At 44.5% G+C, this 13,977-nt stretch overlaps 1 protein-coding gene and 1 long non-coding RNA gene across 2 annotated transcripts in view; one reads left to right on the top strand and one right to left on the bottom strand.

The window, feature by feature from the left end:
* Positions 1 to 13,977, top strand: part of med13a (mediator complex subunit 13a) — a 101,697-nt gene that overhangs the window by 32,468 nt on the left and 55,252 nt on the right. The gene's annotated exons all lie outside the window — the stretch shown is intronic.
* Positions 5 to 4,158, bottom strand: LOC110368693. Its single transcript, XR_002428302.2, has 2 exons — positions 2,417 to 4,158; positions 5 to 904 (listed from the first exon to the last, which is right to left on the bottom strand). It is a non-coding gene; the product is annotated as an uncharacterized LOC110368693 (long non-coding RNA).

Raw genomic sequence — 13,977 nt, forward strand, 5'->3', positions numbered from 1 at the left:
TTTATTTTTTTTTTTTTTATTTACTTACCTTGTTCCATAATTTGTTTTGTAGGTTTTCTATGGTTACTCAGGGTTCATATGCAGTCTGGAAAAGCATGGAATCTGATAATTTATTCAATTTTTGCTCTATCCTTTCTTATTTTCAGCTTTTTTCTTCTTCCTTTTATACTTGCTTACGTTCCATCCTTTGGTGCATCCTTACTTCTTTTCTTCCTTTCCTCGCTGCCTCTGCCTCCTTCCTTCCTTGATCCCCTCCCTCCTTCTCTCCACTCAGCAGTTTTTTGCAGACCTTGCTTACCGACCGGACCTCAGTGGAAATATCAGCGTAGTGAACTTTTGTAATTAAGCCTGAGAACTAATTGCTCATTTGAGTGAGGAACCCCATGGAACTAAGACGTGCAAAACGTGCAGGAACCCTGTCAACTGAACGCGTAATAAAATCAATAGGCCTCCCTCTCTGCTGCCGTGGACCTGCGTGGTGAAAGGTGAAAGCCGCTCCCTCGCAGCCCGGGCCCTCTGCCGTTGCTCTGGCTCGGGCTCATTGGGGCTTTCCCCCCCTCGCCCAGATTCACAGTCAGTAAAAGTCCATGTCAGGAAGAGTTTTGGCATATAACGACTCCCGGCGTTCGCCTCATCTGTAAACAACAATTCCTTCTTGAAGGAGATAAGTCTTCATATCTGCTGAATGATTTAAGATTGGTAAATGGACAAGATAATGATGACATTTTAAATCCCTATAGCCTTTTTTTTTACCTAGCCTACTGATTACAGAGGGCCCCTGTCAAGGGAAAACAAACAATGGTCTTTTCCTCTGGCTGGAATTCACAGGCCACCCTCTGTCCGTCTGGTTGTCTGCCTCTCTTCTCCCTCTGACTGGGTCGGCCCTCCTCTTCATCCCCCTCTGCTGTCACAAAGGAGACGGGGCAGGTTATAAATAGTCGCGCAATTACCCTCAATCTCGGTTGTTGTTAAGGATGTTTTCCTCTCTCCTATGTTTTGATCCTCTGCAACCACCACCACTCAGAGATTTTGACGACCCCCCCCCCCCCACCACCCAAAAAAAAGAGAAAAAACATCAACCAAGATATGACACACGAGTCCCTGTTTCGTTAAGGCCAAAAACGGATCAGTAAATGCTGAAGCCTACTATACATGAGGTGTTTCGAAGCTCAGACCAGCCAGGCTATCAGCTGAAGCCGAGCCCACTTCATCTAAAAAGTGATGCATAACCTGTGCATGCATCCTTTCCTCTCAGTGCCATGCTCACAAAACCAGGGATCAGTGTTGAGTTGTTCCAACATGGTAATACAATGAGGTCAGGTTACAGTAGACTGAAAGAAGACGTGTCTTCATATGCCACCAAGTTAACTTCAAACTTTTCATCAGACTCCTCTTGCTCAACACAAAGTACCTGACGGGTTACAAACGGATCATGGCAGAAATGCTGAGCAACTTGGTGAGTTGGAGACTTGTTTTGCTACATAATGTTTTTCATTGAGAGGGAGACTGACAAAGTATGCTTCATTCTCGATAGATGCATAAGGGAAGGGTAGAGAGAGACAGAAGCTGGCTGCTCATATAAAGCTGTATTCTGTGACATTAATGGAAAGCTAAGTGGAAGAAAGATCTTAGAAGCAGCACTGTGTTAATTGTTAGTTTTTACTCGTAAAAACTGAGCTTCATGCGTACCTGTCTACGGAAGGATGCGATCTGGCGCTATTTAGAAAGGCTAATTTTAATTAAATTTACCGCAAACACCTACAGACGTATTATAATTGATACTGCATGCCGTGACCTTCTTGGGGAGGACGGGCGATTTTGTTGGCGGGGCGGGGTGCCCCCCTTGCAGAACGGTAGGGGAAACCCTGTAGTAGTTCTAGGGGATCACACCAAAGGAGAAAAGAGAACGTTCCTGACCTATTTAGTGCTTTTTTATTGTCCTGCTGTTTTATCAACCCACATGGACAGTGTCGGCTATACTGCTACAGTTGGTGCGGATCCCTTCCAAGATTGCTAATGACATAAGCCTCAGAAGATCCCTCCATGCTTATGTTAACATTGGACTACAGAGCTGCTAAATCTATAGACAGACTGCTGAGGCTAAGGACCGGTTTCTAAGTGAAACTTCTCACTGAAAAGCTGCTTCATTCAGCTACAAAATCCCTCCGTAGCTAACTTTCTTCTGCTCCTGGCAGTCATTAATTATCCACGACTAAAGCTTTAACTGCGTGGGTCCATGAGAGGTTGAGATGAATAGTAGCTCACTATGTTAGTTAAAACCTAGAACATTGGAGGCAGTTTTTAAACCGACCCTTTTGAACAAGTTTTGGTTGCGATTAGCTCAGTTAGTGCAGTTAGGACCTCCGAGTGCAACAGCAGTCTTCCTGTGTAATTTCCAAACTGGAAATATTCCTACCTGGTGTGAAAGTCTTCCAGCGGTTCTGTCTCCGTTATACTTCCTGGTAAATACTAATAAATACAGTGTCCTCTCTGTCTTCCCCTTCGCTCCTGAAGCCCTGTGTTGCTCCTCTGTAGCGCTGCAGACTTTGGCGCGGTCAGGTGAAAGGTGTCAACACGAGGTGGCGAGTTGTAGCCAATCCACAAATATCACACAACTGATTTACCGCAGACAGTATTCACTGACCCGATGAGTCTAATCTGAGGAACACGATCTGAGGCAGATAACACGGGGATGATGAAGCACTTTAACTCTGGTTGCATTCACAGCCCTGAATACGTTTGCATGCAGACCGCACGCAGAGCTCAGCCATACATACTATTTAGAACCCAGCAAAGAAAAAGGAAAGCTGGGTGACGAGATGCATTCAGTGTTTTTTATGTGAAAACGCATATTAAAGCACATATTTTTAGTGCTTGATTCAGAAGCGAATTAAACACTTTTAATGCCTGGCTGATTTATTTATTGCTGATAAGGGAAATGATCTTGCGGAGATTTCTTTGAAGACGCGGCTGTGGTGAATGAGAGGCCGCCTGCCTGGGATGTGAGGCTGGGGGAACCGATGAAATGGGAATCCGTTTGAAGTTCTGGAGAAATCCTTCTCCTGTTGTCCTTTTAAAACTCCTCTTGACGATGATGCATCCATTTAAACCCACTGTGCTGTGACACTTGACACTTCCTCTTCTTTAATTTAGACACGCTGCCTAACATACGAAGTTCATGATTGCTTCAGCTCCAAGCCCCTCGCTCGTCTCTCGCTGCAGAGCAGGTTAGAAACGTTTTTTGCGTCACCTTCTTCTCTAAAGCAGCTTGCGCAGTCCTTTGAAAGGCATGTCTCTATTGGAAGTTCAAACCACCAAACCGGAGAATTTGCTTATATAATTACATTTTTCTGAACCATGCAAAGATGTAGATGTCATAAACAAAACCCCCGAGTTGGGGATTCCCACCAGATTAGGAGTATTTCAGCAGAGGTGGTGGTTTTCTTTAGGGTCTGACTTCTCATTACTGATTCATTTTAAGGAGCAGAATATACAAGAGAGGAAGCTGTGTCAAGGTCCTATGATAGCAAACAAAAAATCAAAAACTCTTATGATTATCTCTATACATTAAAGCACATTTACCTGACGGGTATCTGATGTTGATTAGACTCAAACATGAAGTTCATGCTGAGGTTTCATGTTTATAGTGCGAATACAGTGGCAGTGCTTAGTAGTCTTGGTTTGATGCACATGATGGATAAAGGGGAAAATGCTATTTTTTTTTTATTTGCCTGTATAATCAGAAAGAGAGGAAGTCAGGAAATTAAATTTATTCCATCAATTTCCAGGCATGCATAAGCAGAAAAACAAAAATTAAGAACACTTCACATGTCTGGTTTTTGAAGCTTGAAAAGTAGAAATATTTGAATACTTCAGCGTTCTCACACGTCGTCAGTGTAGAAATGCCATCCTTGATCAGATACAAATAAAATTCAGAGGGGCTGATTCCACTCTCTGGCTGATTGATCGGGCCATCTATTTTCAGCTTTTGAGATGCATTATTGCTTAAATGTACATTATGTTCAGAAAAAAGGGCTGCTATGTTTTTCTCTTTTTTTTGGGACTATGTGGAAAGATCAACACATTTTACTAAAGTTATAGCAGAAACACTAAATCATGGAAGGAACACCCTGAGTTATCCTGACGCAGCCCCTTTGAAGTGTGTGTGTGTGTGTGTGTGTGTGTGTGTGTGTGTGTGTGTGTGTGTGAATGACAGATCGTAATAATATTTTGGGGTCGTCGGACCTGATGAAGCGCTATACAAGTACAAGCCATTTAGTTTTATTATTATTTGTTTATTATTATTTCTATATTTTGCATATATTATTTTTACATTTCTGACAACTGTCCCTCTGATTAGCAGTCATCGGCCTAAGTGCTCAGAACTACTCCACACTTGTTTAGCTGCTAGGTTTGGTAGCGGCTGAAAAATGTTCCTGGGTGATCATGTCCGCCCGAGGCTGCAGGACGAACACAACGGACACACCGCTGCTCGTCTCCTGTGCAGCGGCCAAAGTCACCAGTCGGCGGAGGCCGGAGTCCTCTGACAGCATGGTAACCTCAGCCTGGCGAGAAGCCCTTACATCATCTCCCACGCTGCTCCCTGCCAAGCCGTCTCATTTTAGCCTGATAGCTTTGGTAAGCAAACCTTTTAAGGGACTGAAAGTATTCAAATGGCTGTCATTGGAGGCAGGCTTTGCTTCTGTTTGATATGAGGAATCAGGCAGAGGATGCACCGGGAGCTTAGTTTGCTTTGGTCTGGTAGGAAAAAAAAGTCAATATTGTTCAAAGTTGATAGTAAAGACAATGCGCCCTGCTGTAAGCCTTTGTTTTGTCATGTGAACTATACGGCAGGGTGTGTTGATGCAAGCGCAGGTAATTGTCTTTGTCTGGGCTGCAGGCGGCTGTTTCTGCGAACCTTCCTCTGCGAGGTAGACCGCCTTCAGCAGACACAGAGCGAGAACACAGGGGACGGCGAGAGTGTGGGAATGAGCGAGGGAGAGCTCCTCTCCGTTGTCATGGCAGCAGGGAAATGCACCCTGGGATCGTGCGTTTCCAAGGTGAAGCGGGATGCTCACGGTCTATTGGCCGCCTTCAGGCAGACCAACTCGTCGACTTGTTCCTAATTGGCTGCATTAGAGAAATTGAGAGCGACATTAAATCCTGTCTGCTTTGATGTTTCAGTTTGATCCAGACAAAGAGGATAGAATATGTCTTGGTCCGCTTGGCGCGCGTTTTGTATTTACCAGTGCTGTAATTTATTCCGACTGCTCTGCAATCAGGGAAGCCTCAGATTGCTGCTTCGCTCTATTTAAATATGTTTAGTCTGTTGTGCCCTTTGTTTTTGTCTAACTTGGAGCATCATTAAGGAGTCAAACTGTTACAGAACAAGGCCCCTCTGCAAGAGCTCACCACAGGGACTGATTACGGATGCATGCACACTATACGTAAGCATTCAGCCAGTGAGCGTACGTCAACATGCACGCACGTCTGCAGCAACGGGACGCTCCTGTTGCTGTGGAATGCTGGGAGGTGGAACGTGTGAGTCCTGGTGGCAGGCGGCGGACGCAGGGAGCAGCGCTCGGATAAGTAGGACAGAGCAGGATAAAGGGCCACTGCCTCCAGTCTGGGGCTAAAGCGCTAAATTTATCCTCTCGCTGCTCCCAGCACAACACAAACACACACGGAGACGAGTCCTCAGACACGCTTGCCCGCAATCGGCCTGCGAGCCACTCGCCATCAAGTTGGCACCGCAAGAAACGCAGTCAGTGTTTCTGGCTCCTTGTGTGCAAATGCGACATACAAGTCGCACCGACCATGTGAGCGGCTCTCCTCAGGACCTGCCGCCAAGCTCTGTGACCGGACCAGGGGGCAGGGACGTGTGACCTGGAGCTCAACTTTTGTTAGGGAGATCGTTTCTAAAACATGAACATGACTTTTAAAAGGAATCAAGAGTTTTTAACATTAAAATTCATTGATTAACTGCTGCCAAATGATGCACAACGTAGGTTTTATGTATCCCTTTTCTTGATTTACTGTTTTGAGTTCGTGAAGTCCTTTGCAGTGATTTAAGAGCTTCATTCAGAGGCTACAGCAGAGCGCAGGGCCAAGCGAAGGTCTGAAAAACTCAGTCATAGTTAATCCATCAGCTGTCACTCCCTTCTTTTCTGCCCCCCCCTCCCTTTTCCTCCATCCTTTTCCAAGGAACTGCGATTCTGACTGTAGCGTCTTTTAATCCAGAGGTTCAGACAGATGGTCACATTTAAAGCTAATCCTTTTTGTTCTCCAGACGCCCCATCTCCTCAGACTCGTGCACTGTACGAGGAATCTGGGAACTCAGGTGAATGAGTTGATCTGTTTCAAGCCAAATGTAGGTTGTAGCTTTAATTCCCAGCTTGTGAACGTGCAAAACCAACAGCACGGCATAATTTCTTCTTCGCTTAAAAAAAATGGTCATACCCGTAGTTCATGTAGTATTTATAACAGTAAAGTGGTATTGATTCTGTCATCAGTAACCATTTGAAAAGTGCAATAGAGGCAGATGTTGTCTCTCTGAAGCAGCACGGAGCGTCTTTGGTGCCTGCATGGCTGTACGATTACTGTTATCTATGAGTTTGACCTGTGAAACCCCAGTTAAACACAGATTCATTTGAACTAATTGGCAATGATTTTATACCTTTATAACTTGTATGTCATGATGTTTCAGTGACCTGATGGCTTTTAAAGGGGACCTATTTGGCAAAGTTTACTTTTTGCACATTTTTGTCTTCTATTTTGGTCTCGGCAATAAATAAATAAAAAACACCCAGATGTTGTTGTTTTTTGGCAATAACTAAATGTTTTGTTGGTGTTTGGAAAAAGAGCCGTTTCAAAACCTCCTGATTATAACGTCACAATCGGCGGGCTCCGCCCCTCACCTAGCAACGCAAGCGGAGCTCCGCCCACTTCATCTGCTGGTTTTACCGCTGTATGCGCGCTACAACGGCTGTTCGGCATGAACATGATTTGTCATTTAGCACAAGCTAACGCTAACAATAGGCTACAGATAGCCCTGTGTCCATTTAGAAACCGTTGCTCCCTCCCTGCTGGTTGTGCAGGAGACTCCACTCTTTCTGCTTTTTTAAAGTACGTGTGTAACCGTCTAGATGGTGAGAGCTGCCATTTATAGCTTATTTGCATAAAAGTGACAGAGCCCTAAAACAGCTCATTCTGAAAGGAGCTGAAAATAGATGGAACTGGAGAGCTGAAATCTCATTATCTGAGAATGATTTTGTGCAAAAAATGTAGTGGACATGTTATGTAGAGCACAGACCGATCCTCAATGTTTAACAGGAAGCATAGTAGGTTCCCTTAAAAAAAAAAGACAAATACTGTTTTGATTCCGAGCACATTTTAAATCTATATTATTTTTTAAAAATCTGATTATGACAGGGTAATTTTACTTAACACCATACGTTACTGTTTTAGTGCATGTGCTGCTCTGTCGGAATTGTGATTTGGTTTCAAAATGGCTTTCTTTTATAGAAGGAGTTGTATCTCAGACTGAGACGGAGACGCTTAGACTGACAGCAGGGGCTTCAGAGACACCCTGGTGTGCGCGCGCGTCATTTTGTGTGGCTGAAACCTGACCTGCCGGCAGGGTTATGTCAGAATCATCTTTATTCAGCTCCAGCTGTAGCTGCGTGCGCTTATGATCCGCTTGCTGCGGATCGGATTTCAGCTTTTATTTTTTACACACACACACACACACACACACACACATATATATATATATATATATATATATATATGGACACGCCGTTCTATCTCTTTCCATTTCTCTCTCCCTTCCAAGTCTAATCTGACATTTATAAAGTCGCTCAGCCTGCTTTCCATTTGTGGCAGAGGGAAATCAATTCAAAGTAATAGAGTTCTACATGTGGGAAAGTGCCAGGCTTAAGAGTGTTCAGCAGAGTGTTCTCTCCAGCATCCAGTCGCCTGTGTAAAGTGCAGGCTCCAGCTGTAGCTGATGTGTGTGTTTTGGTGTCTCTCTACCAGCAGAGTGTGCTTCTGTTTCCCCGCGGTCAGGTGGCGAGACTGGAGGAAAGGCGATACTGCCCGACCCACTGATGTTTACCAGGCTCGCCTTGTTTTCTGCCCTGCGTCCCTCTGTTTGTACTTTGGTTCTCATCTGTAGGATGCTCCTGCAGGGCCTGGCTAAAAGTGTTCATACGGCTCAAACTTTGATTGAGACATTTGCTCTCATTACGCCCACAAAGCTCAGCGCATTTTATGCGATTGACTCAAAGTAGTGCATGTTTGTGGAGTGGAAAGAAACTGATAGTTGGGTTTTCAAACTTCTTTTTTTTTTTTTTGCCAAATAAAAAAAAGTATGGCGGGTGTTTGTATTCCACCCCCTTTACTCTGATGACCTTGACTAAAACCCAGCACAAGAAATAGCCTTCCGAGCTAGCTGATTAGTAAATAGTGTAATGAAATATCTGTCTAAATCCAGCTGTTCTCTGTAGTACGCAGAGGTTTGTTAGATAACGTTGGAGAGCAAACAGCACCAGGAAGGCCAAGGGACACGGCAGACAGGTCAGGGAGAACGATCCAAAGCTCAGTTTAGGGTATCTGTCTGTAATTCAGCTATTAGTTGTGGAAGAAGATGCTCTGGTCAGTTGGGACCGAAACCAAACTTACATGATTTCTTTTTAAACAGGCAAAACACGTATGTGGTTTCAAACTGTCACTGTACGCCCCCCTGAGTGTGTTTCTTTAGCCAGAGGAGAGAAGCTGGCCAGAATGGATGAGAACATGGATGGAGCCAAATACGGGAAGTTCCTGGACCAACGTATGCTAGAGGTTGACAGAGGCTGGAGTGAACCTTCTAGCGGACCTTCTAGCAGGAGGACGACATGAAAGTTGTCAACTCACTGGGCTCGGTTGGCAGAATAGGTCAATATTTCAGTGTGTAGATGTGTGAAGCTGGTGGAGAGATGCCCCAAAAAGACTTGCAGCTGTGGTTGAAGAGAAAGGTGGTTTGTAGAAAGGGCTGACTCAGGCGGCTGGGTACAAACAGACACCGCGCTATTCAGGTTTTCATTAGTCATACCAATGTCAAGCTACTTGGTGAAGATTTATAAACTGTAAAATTTAAATAAATTGGCTGTAACATGAAAGGACGGGCTCTTTGAGAGGGTTGAACACCTTGGCAGGATGCTGTCTTTATATCTGATGTAAAGATTTTCCATGCTCCTAGTTAACTCTGATTAGATGTGGAGCCAATCGTGATTCTTCTGGTAGGGATGGTGTTCCCATTTAAGGAAAAAGTCATGCTGCTCCGTCCAAGGAGGCGTGTGGATAAATGCGTCCTTTAGCTTCCCGGCGAAAAGCCGCTCATCGCCATTAAACGCTGTTTATTAATGCCTTGCCAGGGTCTGTGGCCGTGCCAGCGCGTCCTGTCACTGCAGCAGCACACGATCACTCAAAACATGTTTCCACACCCCCGATCACAATAATACGCTGACACCGCTGGCAGATGCACACAAACAAGGCCGATTCGACATGGTGAGTAGATGGGAAAGTAAAAAAAAAGCCAGCCATTTAGGAGTCTTTCTTTTCTTTCCTTCCTCTTCCTCAGAGGAAGGGAGTTGAGGAAGTGTGCGTGAGCTCAACGGAAGGTCCGTTCTTAGAGCAGAGCCAGCCGAGCCCAGCAAACATGTGTGGAATGCCGCCGCTCTCCCGTCCATTCCTGCCCGCAGTGCACCTCCTCGCTCGCTTTAGATCAACTTCTGGTTTACCTTTGAAAGTGTGAATGAGACAGGAAACCGGCGGTTCATGACAACTGTTGCAACCTCCACCGTCTCGACACATTTCTATTTTCAGAAACGGAGATTAAAGCGTCTAACCTTTTTGAAGTTTTTTTCTTCTTTTCATGAAGCCACTTTCTTTCAAACAAACACAGCAAAGAGGAACGAAGATGACACGAAATAAAGTGGGACAGCTCATCGTTTTCAACTGTTGATCATCTGCGATGCATTTGGTTGGGATGTGATAGACAGACATAAATTAGTGCCTGTGTGCGCAGTGACAGGAAAAAAACAACAAAATATGTGTTTTAAAAGCACTTTGACCTATATGCATGACTCTGTTTGGTGGAACGCTAACACCACACATCACCCTGAACGCAACATCCCTACAGTGAGACATGGTGGTGGCAGCACCATGCTGTGGGGATGCTTAAATACAGGCTCCACAAACACACAGACTCTGCTGCAAAGGGAGACTTGTGATTAGCCGTAATCAGCAATGGGCTATCTGAGTTAAACATCGATGCTTCTATGCCCTCCCTTCTGATCTGGGTGGAGAAGGAAGAAAAATCCCTGTCTCTAGGTTAGGGATGCGCAATTATCAGTTACTGCGGCAGTGTATGGGGGGAAATATTGATTTTTCATGACGACGGTGACGATAAACCTCACTGATGATGTCTGCAAACCTCAACAACTGACAGCATAGTTGGTTGCTTATGCTGAATAGAATGTTTTTCCATTGACAAATGAGAGAATCAATAAATATCAATGGATTGGAAAATAGGATTCAAAACAATTTCTGTCTGTTGTATACTGGTAATGTTGCATTTAAAGGTAATCCATCTATTAAATAATGGGTGCGTTTTACTTTCAGAGCTGTTTTGGTGTTTGTGGACCTCTGAGTGTAAGCAGTGACCGACGCCAGTGATGATTTTATCCAGATAAAAAGATGTAAATCCACATCAGTCCATCTTTAATCCTGATGTGCCTGCAAATTATTACGCACAGAAATGCTGAATATGATTTTTTTATTAAGCTTTTTTAGATTTTTGCCCACAATAAATTATATTTTGTGGCGGTAACATTGTTTGAAGAAATTAGGGGTGTGACTAGTTTTTCAAGGCGCCATAGATGTTAGAAGAAAGCTGTCCAACGGAAGTGGAAAAGCAGAGAAAACCGGACTGCGCGTGTAGTTCTTCTAATCTTTGAGGGACACCTGAAGCCTGAGAGAGGGGAAAAAATTACACACATATACTTACAACAAGGGGAGGGAATTAATAAGACTGAGCCCTATCCTTTCGAGCACTTTTGCTTTGTTGATAGTTGCTGCTACAGGACACCACAAACCAGCCGTCTGGCAAGCATGACAACCGATGAGCGAGTAGAATGAGACGTCTGCTCACATGATTCTGGTCTGCTTCAGACAGAAAAGTCCTGTTCCTCTGCACCTTTGCAGTGGCCCATTGTCAGTCTGTCAGATAGCCAAATATGTTGCAGAAATATGTGTAGCATGCCACGGAGAAGCTATGGTCAGCTTTCAAAATATGGGTCCAGTTAGTCAGCCGTTCAGTTACTGAGCTTATCAACTGCTCTTGTCTCCCCTCCTCTGGTCCTCTCCTCTGCCGTGGCGCGGGGCGCGGCTGCACTCTGGCATGCCATCTGAAGGCGAACGGCCCACCAGCCCCTCTTTGTCTGATGCACTGCTTCATGTTGTCACTGGATCATCCTATTGTCTTCCTACCAAGCTAAAAGCCGCCGTTTGCGTTTAAGGGGGTGAATGGGGCGGGGTGGGGTGGGGGATCGCCTCAGTGGATCATCAGAATGAGCGAGCGCTGCGCGCCATTGGAGAGGAGAGGAAGAGACGAGAGCAGATGAGAGAGCAGCCCCAGCCATTTGCCAGTTAGCAGATGAAGAGCCGAGCAGGGAGAAGTGGGAGGAAAGGCAGCGACAGAAGAAAAAAGATGATTAAACGATCTCGCTGCTGTTTTTCATTCTCCTTTATCCTCCCTCTGAACATGACAGACGTAGAGAGATGCACATGAGAATCTGAAGAGAGTTCCCACAAATCTGGTTAACGAACATAATGTCCTGACAAGTTAGCCAGGATTGCAGACGCGGAGCAGCCTGATCTCAGCTCAAACGCAGCTCTCTGCTTCTAACGAGAGGATGAGAGGTGTCCAGGCCTCTCCGCATCCATCTGCTCACGCTGCTGACAGGTTGCGTTTTAATTGCAGCCGTTCAGTCTGCTGTTGCTCTCAGAGCGCACCTTGGGGTTTGGCCCCTTCTTTTTCTGAAGAGCAAGCAGTATGTCGCTGCAGGGAAGATGACATTCTGGAATCCCTGAGAACCTGCGTTCCGAGGAAGGCACGACAAAGACCGTGCGCCGGGATAAGCACCCTCCAGAAATCCCTGAGGAGCGGAGACCCTGAGGCAACGCGTGAAGTTTTCACATGAAACAAGTCGAGTTCTGATTGTAATTTGGACTTGGTGCAGAGGAGGTTTCTCTACTAGAAAATGAACTCTCTGTGAAGGGTGTGAGACAACGGAGCCTGAGCCGCTGGCAACGAAATTAGGGAAAATTACCTGAAAATCTGAGACGCACCAATTAAGCAGCCAGCCTGATGTTGGAAGCAGCAGATTTCCCATTGATCTGTAACGACTGGTTCCTGGTCGGGAAACGATGAAATCCACCATTTTAGCTCCATAAACATGCCAACCAAAAGCATGCACTTTGATTCTCATTTTGTCTGTGTTTAGTCAAAATCAGAAAAAGCTTATAGAAAACCCGCTTTTACGTGTCGACGGGGACAAACTTGAAGTCCTTGCGTTGTATGTTTAATTCAAATCCCCCACAGCTTCCATGAGACCTGCACCACAAGTATTCTCTCTTTACATGTTATGGTCAGTGTAAAAGATAAGACGGGAGGTCAGAGCCTAATGCTGCAGTAAAACCTGCACATCATGTCTGGATAATCCCTTCACCTCTCCCAGGTGAACCCAGCTCAGCCTCCCTAGCACTCTGTCGTTGGTTGTTTTTGTCTCGTCTGTTTCTCACTGGGAAGCAGCATTTTGGAGCAGGACACATGTTAAATAGAACCTGTTCCAGAATATTTACGGCCTTCCCTACTCCTCTCAGCCAAGGCAGATTTAGTTCAGAAAATCCAGTGGAGGTTTATAGTCTAAACTATGCAATCTTTGTTTTTTTGCTTTGTTGTCACTGTTGAGTTCTTTGCATCAGCACATTCAAACTCGGATGACATGCAGGCACTAGATGTAAGGCGGCAAAAGATTCTCTCTGTATGATGAGCCTGCGTGTAAAGACCACAGTCTCACCATACCAGGGCATTAACACTCACATTCAATCCAAAAAAATGTCTTACAGGATATGACTGCTTTTATTACAAGTGGAAAATCAACAGTTATTCCTGCTGCTGCAAAAAGAAATCATTTTTCAATTATCACAGTTATGAACATTTTATTTTTCAAATAGACCAGGGCTCAACTGGCTCCTAGGACCTTCCACATGAGCTCCTAACAACTTTGGCTAAAAACATTACACAGGACCTACTAATGTTTTTAAAAATAGATTTCATAACAAAGGTGTGCTTTAGCTGGAGTTGATGGAATAACTGCACCGCATTTCCCCACCAGAATGACACTAAAAGTAGCAGTAATATTGTTCAGAACCTTTCTTGTCATTATGTACAAAACTGTACTTTATTTTTGCTTTTCACGTAAATATCAGAATCCCATAGAAGAAAGCATATCAATCTTCTTTTTGCTAAAGTTTTAGCTTTTTGTTTAATTAAAAACCAAACAGTAGAAATAAAATAGTGACTCTTTAAACATGAAAACAAATGTCCTACAGGAAGTAGTTATCAAAACATTCAAAGTTGTCTTTTTTTCAAAGGCTCATGTAGGATTTGTGGCCTTAACCCAGTTTTATTTAGTTGGATTGTGGGCAAAAGCAGTTATTTGTATTGTAAAGGTTGCCGACCTTAACAAGCCTGCCGCTCGTGGCATAAAGGTTAAAACGTTGTTGTCCTAATGAGAGTGATGAAGGAAACTCCTCCCAAACCGCTTTCATGGTGTAAAATATGTAAGGATTACAATTTATTTGCCTATAATGGAAGTCAATGGGAAACTGATTAGATTTCACACATGCAGAAATGACATTATATATACA

Source organism: Fundulus heteroclitus, chromosome 11 (assembly GCF_011125445.2).
Source record: "Fundulus heteroclitus isolate FHET01 chromosome 11, MU-UCD_Fhet_4.1, whole genome shotgun sequence".
NCBI classification, from domain to species: domain Eukaryota; kingdom Metazoa; phylum Chordata; class Actinopteri; order Cyprinodontiformes; family Fundulidae; genus Fundulus; species Fundulus heteroclitus.